Source organism: Scaptodrosophila lebanonensis, unplaced genomic scaffold, assembly GCF_003285725.1.
Source record: "Scaptodrosophila lebanonensis strain 11010-0011.00,11010-0021.00 unplaced genomic scaffold, SlebRS2 tig00000126-arrow-arrow-pilon, whole genome shotgun sequence".
Classification (NCBI taxonomy): Eukaryota; Metazoa; Arthropoda; class Insecta; order Diptera; family Drosophilidae; genus Scaptodrosophila; species Scaptodrosophila lebanonensis.
In genome coordinates, this window is record NW_022060582.1 from 47281 (window position 1) to 61134 (window position 13854).

Here is a 13854-nt window from a genome sequence, read left to right on the forward strand (position 1 = left end):
TCGGTTGGGAGTCTTCCACGCCAAAGATTTAAAGCAATAGCTAAGGCCCGGCTTTGTTCGTCGGTAGACCGAGAGACCCATCTCAGGGTGTGGGCGGTGGCCTACGTTGGGCAGAGAAAGAACCGCGGCGCTTCTCACTCCCGTTTCTTCCGTTTGGCACCAAAATAAAACCGGAGTGTGGTGTTATGTGCGGCGCGGCAGTATTGGGAAACCACAAATGTCGTCGGACAAAAGGAGTGGCAACTCGCGCGATTGGCAGCTGGAGCGGGCCGATAACAAGTACTCGTGCGTGAGGGGTGAGGACCAGTGCTACCAATTAGGAGGGTTGCAAAGTGGGTAAAATAGCAATTCCGGGGGAATGGCAAGTCGTGGCCTTAGGGAAGAAGAAAAATCAATTGTGGACAGTGAGCGAGAGACACGTGCTATTGCGGGAAAAAACAAAAAAAGAGACAAAATAAGCGGAAGACAATATTCAAACACCGGAGTGACGACAGGAGGGTTGGGATATACACCAGCGAGGCTTCATAGGCAGAGGTAAGGGTCTAAAAAGGGGCCAGTGTGCCAGTGACTAATTTCTTACTATATGTAATAGGAGTAGCAGTAACTGCGGGCGTTCTGGGAAGTGCGCTGTGCGCGGGTCAGCACCGACCGGCAGTACTGGGTCTTAGGCCGGACCTCGGCCCTAGCGGAAGTCAGGCCAATTTCCATGCAACTGGAAGTCTGGGCTAAGTACCCTTCAACATTAAAATACTAAATATTCACACACATTCCGCTCAAACATAGAACCAAAATTTTATATACACCCTACATACATATACATAGCCATCTCACATACACCAGTGCAGCATATAACACAAAATTCAACTAAATACTCACACATATTCCGCTCAAACATAGAACACAAAATTTTATATACACCACACACTCCTTTATATACACTCCATACATGTTCACATACACCATATTCAAACACACACCGAATTTCCATAGCACTCAGACTCACATTCATCCCATAGCCACATAATATAAAATACAAAACAAAAACAACACCCAAACATTTAACCATATTGTAATACACACACGCCCATAGCCACATAATGTAAAATACAAAACAAAAAAACAACACACAAAACAATTAACAATTTTCTGTTAGACACATAGCCCAAACCATTCACAACATAATATAAAACATTAAACAGAAACACAACACCCAAACATTTAACCATATTGTAATACACACACGCCCATAGCCACATAATGTAAAATACAAAACAAAAAAACAACACACAAAACAATTAACAATTTTCTGTTAGACACATAGCCCAAACCATTCACAACATAATATAAAACATTAAACAGAAACACAACACCAAACAAGTAACCATATTGTAAACAAAAATTCAAATGTATACTTAAGAAAAAAGAACATAAAAAAAAAAAAAAAAAAGAAAAGTAAAAGAAAATGTATAAAAACTAATATAAGCAAAAGAGGTTGGAATGTGTATTGGAGCGGCGCAGTTTTTTTTTGTTTATCTCCTTGTCATTACATATCATTACACCCCTCATAACCACATACTCGAGTATAGGTAGGTTAGGAGGTTCGAAAATCGAATAAGATAAATAGGCACAAAGAGCCAACAAACTGCAGCGTCCCAAAACTCAATGGCCTAAATACCCGAATATATTTTTATTGTAATAAAATTTAAAATTTGAAAATGAATCTGGAGTAGAATCCATTTATGGGGTGAGATGGGGTGACTAAAGTCCCGGAGCAGAAGGAAAACCAAAGTGAGCATGTTGAAGGGAGCCGGCAACAAAATGCCAAAACCGGCTCAAGGTAGGGAGGGCCACGCGGCTACATGACACCAAAGTAGCCACAACTCCACCCAAATTCCACAGGCGTCCCTCAGCCGACAATATGAGTAGGTGTGTTTGATAAAAAAATATAAATTCATTGTTGGTCTGCCGCACCCCTGTCGCGGTCGAATCTGACCCTGAGCCGATGGCTAGCCGGCGTAACGACAGGGGATGCACTGGCAAAGGCGGACATAACAGAATGTTCATACATGATATATGTATATGTACGTACACAGGCATACATACATACATATGTATGTACATATGCATACATATGCACGATGTCCCCAACTATTTGATATTTGCGTTCTTTGTAATTTGTTGTTGCTGCGTAAAGTTACTAATGAAAACCCTAATGCCAAATGTCAAAGGCGTAGTCAGATTTTACCAAAGGAGGGCAAAAAAATCAAAATTTTGATTAAATAGTGCACGATGCATTTAAAAAATAACTTATGCATATGATCAATGAAAAAACTTCAACAAATCCAACTCAGATCCATTTTAAGGCGAAATAGTACGTCATAATAATAACCGTGTGGTCGACTTTATATGGAAAAATTTTTTCACATTTTGCTTTGGCTATTTCAATCGTTTGCACGCAACTACACGAACAGCTGCTTGTATGTGTGTGTGTGTATATATATATATACTTAGTTGTCCCCAACTGTTTAATATTTTGTATTGTTTGTTCTGCCTGCTTTTGTAAAATGCATATTTTGAAAATCCTTGAATGCAAAGTTGTAGATTTAGTTACGTATATTACATTACCCAAATTTTAAATCGATCGGAAAAAATTTATAACACAAACTTGTTATGTCCGCCTTTGCCAGTGCATCCCCTGTCGTTACGCCGGCTAGCCATCGGCTCAGGGTCAGATTCGACCGCGACAGGGGTGCGGCAGACCAACAATGAATTTATATTTTTTTTCAAACACACCTACTCATATTGTCGGCTGAGGGACGTCTGTGGAATTTGGGTGGAGTTGTGGCTACTTTGGTGTCATGTAGCCGCGTGGCCCTCCCTACCTTGAGTCGGTTTTGGCATTTTGTTGCCGGCTCCCTTTAACATGCTTGGTTTGGTTTTTCTTCTGCTCAGTGACTTTTGTCACCCCATCTCACCCCATAAATGGATTCTACTCCAGATTCATGTTCAATTTTCAATTTTATTACAATAAAAATATATTCGTGTATTTAGGCCATTGAGTTTTGGGACGCTGCAGTTTGTTGCTCTTTGTGCCTGTTCGGCGCAGCGGCAGCGAAGTCATCAAAATAGATTTAACATTTGATAACTTGTAACGTAAATTCATAACATAACATCATGTAATTCGGCTGCTTATGCGGCGCTCTCTTGTTCTAATTAACATTATAATGTGGCAACGCTCTCGCTCTCATTTGCAGCGGCTGATCTGCAAAGGCAGCTGCAGTGGTAGGGCGTGCGTTCGTCAAAGTCTAGTATAAAATTGCAGCCCGCCCGCGCAGTTTAGTCTCTTCGTGCACGATTAATTCGATCTCGCCCTTTGTTGTTGTTTTTGGCGAAGCAAGACAATTGGTCTAAGCCACAGCCAGTGCATATTTACAATAAACTTTATAACGTCGTTGTCGAAAATCAACTTGTTTTAATTGGTTGAAAGCAAGCTTGATTATAGTTGTCCATACAGCTACCAAAAAATATTGGTCGCTCAACATTTGGAGGCCCCGGCGAGATTGAATGTCGTGGTTTTGTTTGTCGCGAGTTAAAAACAATTAATAAGCGAACATTAGTGCTATTCGTAAGCAAGTGCATTGTTAAAAGTGCTAAATTTGAACATTATATACATATGCACATGCATAGTGGACGCTGTAAGAACCGTTGCTTGCAGTTCGTCAAATTCGTCGCGCTAGCATACATACATACGTATATGCTAACGGCCGCGCAAAAAACAATTGCTTTTGGTTTACCGTTCGTTATCATCAGTGCCCACGCAAAGACATTGCGGTTTTATCGGACGATTGCGTGTTGTTGTAAAACCGCTTGCCTTGTGTCAAAATGGTAGATGAAGTGCAAGTTGGCGCGCCAGGGCCCAACAGGGTGCCTTTTTTGAAGCGCAAAGTTTCTGTAATGCTTGAGGAGATGAGAAATCTTAATCAGGCCTACACTGATGAGCGATTTAATCGTTGCACCATCCACGACCTAGAAGTGCTTCAACATCGAATAGAGAAGTTCGAGATAGAGTTCAAGGGCTTGCACAGCTCATTGGAAGAGCTGGATCATGGTGAGATTGGAAGTCCGTCGCGAACTGATTTTAATTTGTTGGTAGACGCATTAGATGTCCGCGTGCGTGAGAACAAACAACGCCGCCAATCTCATTTGCCTGCCCATTCTACGCTTGGCCGTCTAGAGGAATCAGTAAGCCAAACCGTGATCATGGCAAGTAGGCCACGTCTGCCAGAAATAAAATTGCCTACTTTTTCTGGTGGATATACGGAGTATGCGGACTTCATTGCAATGTTCAATTCAGTCATTGACAACGATGTCGACTTGACTGATATCGAAAAACTTCAGCATTTACGATCTTGCCTGCTAGGTCCAGCTCTAGAAGCAGTGAGATCGCTTGAATTCTCTAGTGTCAATTATCGTGTGGCACTGGATATCCTATCTAAACGTTTTAGTAACAAACGTCTTGTTTTCCAGGCACACATAAAGGAGATTCTTGGGCTCAAGAGGGTAGATTCGTCGTCCGCTGCAAAACTTCGTGAGTTTTCGGACAAGGTGAACTCGCACATTCGCGCCTTGCAAACGCTGGGCAATTTGGAGGAAATTTCAGGCTGCATGGTTGTGTGTATTCTGCTTCAAAAGCTTGACGCTGCAACTCAGGCCAGTTGGGAAGAGGCAACGTCAGCGGACCAGATACCGTCTGCCTCGGAGTTTTATGACTACTTGGAAAAGCGATGCCGAAGATTGGAAAACGTGCAGCACGCTATGGCAACCAATACGCCGAGCATTCAGGTGGGAAAATCCAACCAAAGTACTAACAACTGTAGAAAGACTTTCGTTGCTGCCCGAACTAATCAAGATAACTGTCTGTTTTGCGAAGCGATTGGGCATGGAATTTACTCATGCAGTAGATTTGGAAATTTGTCTCCTTCTCTGCGCCACAAGGAAGTAAAAAAGCTCGCTCTTTGCTATAACTGCCTAAAAAAGGGGCATCAAACTCGGTCTTGTAGCAGTGGCCACTGTCGCGTTTGTGGTGGAAAGCATCACACCTTGCTGCACTTTGGCAGCTCGATGTCCACTTTGCAAAATGTTTCGGCAGCGCCTCAGGTCGCTGCATCGTTTTCGCCGGCTCATGTTGACAGTCCTACAATTCAGCCTCAAATGTCTACCTCTCTTGCTGCCCAGGTTCTCCAATCTAATGTTGTGCTCCTGGCTACAGCCATCGTTCTCGTTAAAAATTGCTCCGGCACACTCGTTCCTTGTCGAGCTTTATTGGATTCAGGTTCTCAATTGCATCTCGTCACTTCTCGCTTTGCGCAGCAATTGGGACTAAAGAAAACAAGATCTTCAGCTACCGTCTCAGGCCTTGGTGACACAAGTGTGTCAACTGATGGAAACGCTGTCCATATCTGCCTGAAATCTCGAACCTCGGAATACGTCACCAGGTTCTCAGCTCTCGTGGCGCCTACGATCACTGATAGTCAGCCTAGTTTCGCTATTGATACAGCAAATTGGAACATTCCGTCGAACATTGAATTAGCTGATCCTGCATTCAACAGACCACAGCGTGTAGATCTTCTCATTGGTGCGAGCCTCTTTTATGAGCTTCTTTGTGTCGGCCAAATCAAGTTGGTCACAGGATTGCCGCTCCTACAAAAAACTCGCCTTGGCTGGATCGTGTCAGGCGGTGGCGAACGGTTAATCAACACTTCGCTATTGGGAGCTCGCTGCGTTGAAAAAGAAGATGATGTTCATGTTGATGTACGACTGGATGAACTAGTTCGCCGATTTTGGGAAATTGAATGCTGTGAAGAAGCCGTTGTTAAGGCCAGCAAGGAAGAAATAGAATGCGAGGAGCACTTTGTTATCAACTATTCTCGCTTGGCTTCCGGTGAATATTCCGTTCGATTGCCTTTAAAGCACAATGCTGATCAGCTGGGAGAATCTTATAACCGTGCCTATCGTCGATTTCTCAGCCTCGAGCGCAAGCTTATGCGACATCCGCATCTTAAAGAGCAATATTCTGCATTCATCAACGAATATGCTGATTTGAAGCATATGTCTCGGGTCGGTCGTGAATCCGTTGGCTTGTGCAAGTACTTTCTCCCGCATCACTGCGTCGTTAAGGAGGACAGCACAACAACAAAACTTCGTGTCGTTTTCGATGGCTCGGCAGAAACGTCTACTGGATATTCCCTAAACGATGTGATGATGGCAGGACCAACTATACAGCCGAAGCTATTTCATATTTTGCTTAGATTTCGTTCGTATTTGGTGGCTCTCACAGGAGACATTTGCAAAATGTATCGCTGTGTTCGAGTAGACATTCCTGATAGCTTTCTTCAATGTATATTGTGAAGAGATTCCCCTCAGAAGGAGGTGGAAATTTACAAATTGGATACCGTCACATATGGCACGAAGGCGGCATCTTTCTTATCCGTTCGTGCGATGCACCAGCTGGCTCTCGATGAACAGGACTTTGGTTGGTGATCACGCCGACTGGCCAGTTTCTTGTCTCCACGAACGGCAGACGCTTGAATTGCGGAAAAATGCTCTGCTGGTTAAATCTCCGCATTTAGATGTCACTCTTGGATGCAAGCACACAAACTCTTTTAGTTCAATGCAGCGAACTTTTGGCTACATTCACAAGTTTATTAATCGGGTAAGGCACCCTGGCCTTACTGTGTCGGACGTGCATCATGGCACCCAGATTTTGCTTCGTATTGTGCAACTGGCTAATCTGTATGATGACGTCAAGGAGTTGCAGTCGAACGGCATGGTCAAAAAATCGAGTTCCATCGTTTCTCTCGCTCCGTTTATTGATGACAGTGGAGTTCTTCGCGTTGGTGGACGACTTGGAAATTCGTCGCTTGGATATGATGCTCGGCATCCTATCATTTTGCCTCGCCGTCATCCAATCACAATGGCACTCATCGCTCATTCACATGAAATGAACTTGCATGCCGGTCCTCGTTCACTTCTTGCAAAAATTCGTCTTCAGTATTGGCCAATCGGCGGCTTGCGAACGGTCTCAAAGGCAGTTGGCAAGTGTGTGAAGTGCTTCAGGGCCCGGCCAAGACTTGCTGAGCATATTATGGCAGATCTACCGAGGGAGCGTCTTGAGGCCGTCCGGGCATTCACAGTCACTGGAGTCGATTACTGTGGACCCTTCTTCTACAAATCAGACGTACGCACCAGGCCTCCTATCAAGTGCTATGTTGCCGTGTTTATTTGCTTCACAAGTAAAGCGGTGCATTTAGAGCTGGTAAAGGACTTGTCGACAGCTTCATTTCTCAGCGCTCTGAAGCGTTTCATATCTACTCGTGGCAAGCCGAGCCAGATTTGGTCTGATAATGCTACCAATTTCGTCGGCGCGAAAAATGAACTACTGGAGTTGAAGCAGCTCGTACTAAGCGATTCTCACATGGAAGCGGTTCATCAGTTTTGCTTGGCTGATAGCATCGATTGGCGTTTTATTCCCCCTCGCTCTCCTCACTTTGGTGGATTGTGGGAGTCGGCGGTGAAGATGGCGAAGTACCATTTTTATCGCTGTGCTGGAAGCGCAGTGCTCAGCTTTGATGAGCTTCGCACGCTTGTTTCACAGATAGCTGCAGTTATAAACTCACGCCCAATTCTGTCAATTTCAGAGAACCCCGATGATATAGATGTCTTGACGCCTGCCCATTTCCTGCTATGTGGTCCTTCAGCAACCATCATCGAGCCCGATCTTACGAAGCTCAACTACAATCGTCTAGATGGCTGGCAGCGTGTATCCCAGTTGCAACAGGTGTTTTGGGCCCGTTGGCGTGAGGAGTACCTTACTCTCCTCCAGCAACGTGCAAAGTGGCGCATGCCTGCGCATCCATTGTGTGTCAACGATGTTGTGCTCGTAAAGGACGAGAACCTTCCTCCTATGCGATGGCCGCTGGCTCGATTGGTCAAACTCATTCCTGGAAAGGATGGCGTTTCTCGTGTTGCTGATCTGAAGACTGCCTCTGGAGTTATCAGGAGGGCCGTCAACAAGTTGTGCCTGCTGCCCCTCAAGGATTCTGTTGAAAGACAAGCTTCCAACGGGGGGAGTATGTTCGGCGCAGCGGCAGCGAAGTCATCAAAATAGATTTAACATTTGATAACTTGTAACGTAAATTCATAACATAACATCATGTAATTCGGCTGCTTATGCGGCGCTCTCTTGTTCTAATTAACATTATAATGTGGCAACGCTCTCGCTCTCGCTCAAGCCGAGCCAGATTTGGTCTGATAATGCTACCAATTTCGTCGGCGCGAAAAATGAACTACTGGAGTTGAAGCAGCTCGTACTAAGCGATTCTCACATGGAAGCGGTTCATCAGTTTTGCTTGGCTGATAGCATCGATTGGCGTTTTATTCCCCCTCGCTCTCCTCACTTTGGTGGATTGTGGGAGTCGGCGGTGAAGATGGCGAAGTACCATTTTTATCGCTGTGCTGGAAGCGCAGTGCTCAGCTTTGATGAGCTTCGCACGCTTGTTTCACAGATAGCTGCAGTTATAAACTCACGCCCAATTCTGTCAATTTCAGAGAACCCCGATGATATAGATGTCTTGACGCCTGCCCATTTCCTGCTATGTGGTCCTTCAGCAACCATCATCGAGCCCGATCTTACGAAGCTCAACTACAATCGTCTAGATGGCTGGCAGCGTGTATCCCAGTTGCAACAGGTGTTTTGGGCCCGTTGGCGTGAGGAGTACCTTACTCTCCTCCAGCAACGTGCAAAGTGGCGCATGCCTGCGCATCCATTGTGTGTCAACGATGTTGTGCTCGTAAAGGACGAGAACCTTCCTCCTATGCGATGGCCGCTGGCTCGATTGGTCAAACTCATTCCTGGAAAGGATGGCGTTTCTCGTGTTGCTGATCTGAAGACTGCCTCTGGAGTTATCAGGAGGGCCGTCAACAAGTTGTGCCTGCTGCCCCTCAAGGATTCTGTTGAAAGACAAGCTTCCAACGGGGGGAGTATGTTCGGCGCAGCGGCAGCGAAGTCATCAAAATAGATTTAACATTTGATAACTTGTAACGTAAATTCATAACATAACATCATGTAATTCGGCTGCTTATGCGGCGCTCTCTTGTTCTAATTAACATTATAATGTGGCAACGCTCTCGCTCTCATTTGCAGCGGCTGATCTGCAAAGGCAGCTGCAGTGGTAGGGCGTGCGTTCGTCAAAGTCTAGTATAAAATTGCAGCCCGCCCGCGCAGTTTAGTCTCTTCGTGCACGATTAATTCGATCTCGCCCTTTGTTGTTGTTTTTGGCGAAGCAAGACAATTGGTCTAAGCCACAGCCAGTGCATATTTACAATAAACTTTATAACGTCGTTGTCGAAAATCAACTTGTTTTAATTGGTTGAAAGCAAGCTTGATTATAGTTGTCCATACAGCTACCAAAAAATATTGGTCGCTCAACAGTGCCTATTTATCTTATTCGATTTTCGAACCTCCTAACCTACCTATACTCGAGTATGTGGTTATGAGGGATGTAATGATATGTAATGACAAGGAGATAAACAAAAAAAAACTGCGCCGCTCCAATACACATTACAACATCCTTTGCTTATATTAGATTTTATACATTTTTCTTTTACTTTTTTTTTTTTTATGTTCTTTTTTCTTAAGTATACATTTGAATTTTTGTTTACAATATGGTTACTTGTTTGGTGTTGTGTTTCTGTTTAATGTTTTATATTATGTTGTGATGGTTTGGGCTATGTGTGTGACAGAAAATTGTTAATTGTTTTGTGTGTTGTATTGTTATGTGACTTGTATATGAATGAGTGTGTATTTTGAATTTTGTCTATGGCATACATGTGTATTTTCTTTTGGTGTTGTATATTGGAGTTTGCTGTATATAAATGGACTATGTAGGGGTGGGCTTTATATAATTATGGGCTTTATATTAAATGGATTATGTGCGTATGGTTGTATATAATTTTGGTGTTTGTTTAAATTGGGCTATGAAGATGACGGATATATGTGTGTGGGCTGTATATAAATTTTGTGTATGTGTTTAAATGGTGCTATGAAAATGACGGATGTATGTGTGTGGGCTGTATATAAATTTTGGGTATGTGTTTAAATGGTGCTATGAAAATGACGGATGTATGTGTGTGGGCTGTATATAAATTTTGGGTATGTGTTTGAAAAGAATATGCATATGTGTATAGATATATGTAAGTTGGTAGTCGTAGGGGTACTTAGCCCGAGTCCAAACGAGCACCGCTGGCTGGAATCGAATTAAAGCTGAGGCCTCCTGAAGAATGATGCGTCGCCGGCCGGTGCTGGCGCCGTCGTCTGTCGTGGCTACAATGAAGCCCTCCTGCATCCAAGCTACGCTCGTTCCTCAAACCGCCCACAGCCCAATTTTCAGGCCCCCCCGTCGCTTCGGTTGCCGATCGCCTCAGCCTGGATGTTCCCAAAGATATACTTCCTCGTCCTCTCCTTGTCCTCCAGCTATTCCTACGTTCTAAATCTTCCACTTTGCTTCCTTTTCTTCTTTCTTTCCCTGTGTGCGTTCCAACTACCACGTGCCCGTCCCTTTGTCACTTGCCAAAACTGTGCCTTTGCCCTTGCCGGAAACTCCTTATTGCCATTCCCAAGGAACCGATAATTTCCCCACTTTGCAACCCTCCTAATTGGTAGCACTGGTCCTCACCCCTCACGCACGAGTACTTGTTATCGGCCCGCTCCAGCTGTCAATCGCGCGAGTTGCCACTCCTTTTGTCCGACGACATTTGTGGTTTGCCAATCCTGCCGCGCCGCACATAACACCACACTCCGGTTTTATTCTGGTGTCCAACGAAAGAAACGGGAGTGAGAAGCGCCGCGGTTCTTTCTCTGCCCAACGTAGGCCACCGCCCACACCCCGAGATGGGTCTCTTGGTCTACCGATGAACAAAGCCGGGCCTTAGCTATTGCTTTAAATCTTTGGCGTGGAAGACGCCCAACCGACGCCCGTGCATGTCCTCCAACTCGTACAGGCTGTTGCCCACGCTGCTCCGGACACGGCATTTCACATACTTGTGGCACAGCTTCGCGTTCACGTTGTCCTTAAAACGACTGAGGACAAAGTTTCGCCTGTAAATCTCTTGGCCAGGTACGTACGCTACCATCCTCGCACGCTTATCGTATTGCCGTTTCGCCTTTTCATATGCCAGGTGGACACTCTGCTGTACCTCATCCCGCACTGCCTTCTGCTGATCCGATCTGGGCAACATGCGCAATTCCGCATCCTCCAGCGCCCCCAACTTGCGTGCCAGCTTGTAGTCCTTCCCGCTGGTGAACATGTGCTGCCCAAACAAAACGAAATACGGGGACGTGCCGATGCTGCCATGGATAGCACTGCGTGCTGCACACTGCACGTCCGAGAGCTTCTCGTCCCACTTCGTGTGGTCGCCCTGTACATATGACCTGATGGCCGCTAACACCGTCTGGTTCACGCGTTCCGCCGCATTCGCCTGTGGGGCATAGTTCGCCGTGCGTATGTGGGTGATGCTCAGCCCCTGCAGGAACCCCGTAAATTGGCTGGCCACAAATTGCTTACCGTTGTCGGTATGGACGGTTTCTGGGACTCCAAATGCCGAAAACACCTCCTCCTGCAGAAACCGGACCACTGCCGCCGCTGTTGCTTTTGGCATCGCTCGCAACCACACGAATTTGGACAGATGGTCAAGAACAACCAGAATGGTGGTATTCCCTCTCCTGGACCTCGGATACGGCCCCAGAAAATCCAGATACAGCCTCTGCATTGGTCGGAGCGATACGGTTTCGGCGCCCATTACCGGCCTCGCTAACTGCGTGCTGTGTTTCGTTGCTTTGCACGTTTCACAGCCGGCAACGTACCTCCTAACCTGTGCCACCATCCCGGGCCAGAAAAAAAAACTGCCTGAGCCGTTCTATGGTCCTCTTCATGCCCCCATGCATAGCCGCGTCGCTCTCATGGGCCTGCTGTATAAGGGCTGCGGACACAGGACGCGGTACCCAGAGCTTCCAGGAAAATTCCTCTCGCTCGGGCCGCGTGAACTGCGCCCGCTTATACAACAGCCCATCCTCCACGCGTAAATCCGGAAATAGCTCCGCGTTCTCCCGCACTTGCTTCAGCCGCTCGGTATACTCCGCACCTTCGAACTCGGTTGTCTCGAAATCAAAAAAATCAACTTCCTCCAGTTCAAAAGGCCGTGAGAGGGTATCGGCTACAATATTTTCCTTGCCTTTCCGATGCTCAATATTAAAGTCGAACCTCTGCAGGGCCAACGACCACCGCGCTAATCGACCGTCCAACTCCTTCAATGACATCAGCCACCGCAGGCTGGCGTGATCAGTCACCACCTTAAACGGCATCAACTCAACGTACGGCCGGAATCTTTCGACCGCTTTTACTGCAGCCAGGCATTCCTTCTCGGTGACACTATAGTTCAGCTGAGCGCCCCGAAGCTTCGCTGAAAAAAAAGCTATCGGCCTTTCGGCCCCGTCTGCATCGAGTTGGAACAAAACCGCTCCTATGCCCGCTTGGCTCGCGTCACATTGGATCACGAACGGCTTCCGAAAGTCTGGATGCACCAACACTGGCGCGCAGGTGAGTGCCCCTTTCAACTCCTGAAATGCCGCAACCGCTTCGCCCGATAATTGGAACTTTCCCTTCCCTTTCAGGCAGTCCGTTAACGGCGCGGAAATCGTGGAAAAATTCCGAATGAAACGCCTATACCAGCCAGCGGTCCCCAAGAATCGGCGGAGCTGCTTTGCGCTGGTCGGCAAGGAAATCGCCCGAATCGCCTCGACCTTCTCTGGATCCGTCCGCAACGCACCATCGCCAACCACAAACCCCAGATACTTCAAGTACTTGTAGCAGAACTTGGATTTTTTTAAGGAAATCGTCAAATTGGCTACTTTCAAAGCACTTGCCACGTCCAACAGCACCTTGCAATGATCCTCAAACGTTCTGGATATTATGAGAAGGTCGTCCAGGTAGACGAATACATGGCTTCTCAAACGCTGGGGAATCACCTTATCCATCACCCGGCAAAGGCGCTGCGCCGCATTGCACAACCCGAACGGCATGGCCTTAAATTGATACAGTGGCCTTCCTGGTACCGTAAACGCGGTGTACTGCCGGCTTTCCTGATCCAGTTCGATCTGCCAAAAAGCATGCTTTAGATCCAGGCTGCTGATGTAAATGGTATCCTCCACTCGGCTCAAGATCGACTCAATGCTCTGGAGTGGGTAAGCATCCTTCACCGTGAGCTGATTTAGCTTTCTCGCGTCTAAGCACAACCGGTTCTTTCCAGGCTTCCTCACCAAAGTCACTCGGTTGCTCCATGGACTCTCACTTGGCTCGATAACCCCTAGCCGAAGCATCTCGTCGACTTCTGCAAACAATAGCGCCTGCACTGCCGGCGACACGGGATAAAAACGCTCTTTCACTGGCAGTGCCCCCTCCGTCAACTGAATGTGGTGCTGCTCCACTGGCGTCCTACCCAGACCGTGCTCCTCGAAGGATCTGAATTGGGCCACGACTCGCTGTAACTTCTCCTGTTGCCACGCCTCTAAATCGTGTGGCTCCGTTGGTGTACCCTTTCCTAAGCGCTCCTCCTCCAACTCAGCCACGTGCTGTCCTTCGTCCACAGCCGGGATCACATTCGGAGCCAAACCGAACCTGCGCCAAAAATCCACGCCCAGATAAAGCGGTTGGCACAACGACGGGCAAACGTGGAATACCATTTCCGACTCTGTTCCGTTATACCTAACGCGCGCCATCACGCTGCCAATAATGCAATGTG

At 46.6% G+C, this 13854-nt stretch overlaps 1 long non-coding RNA gene across 1 annotated transcript; it reads left to right on the top strand.

Moving 5' to 3' along the window:
- Positions 1-284: 284 nt before the first annotated feature.
- LOC115628775 lies at positions 285-1720 on the top strand. The gene is made up of 2 exons (XR_003995829.1): positions 285-534; positions 593-1720. It is a non-coding gene; the product is annotated as an uncharacterized LOC115628775 (long non-coding RNA).
- The last annotated feature ends 12134 nt before the right edge of the window (positions 1721-13854 follow it).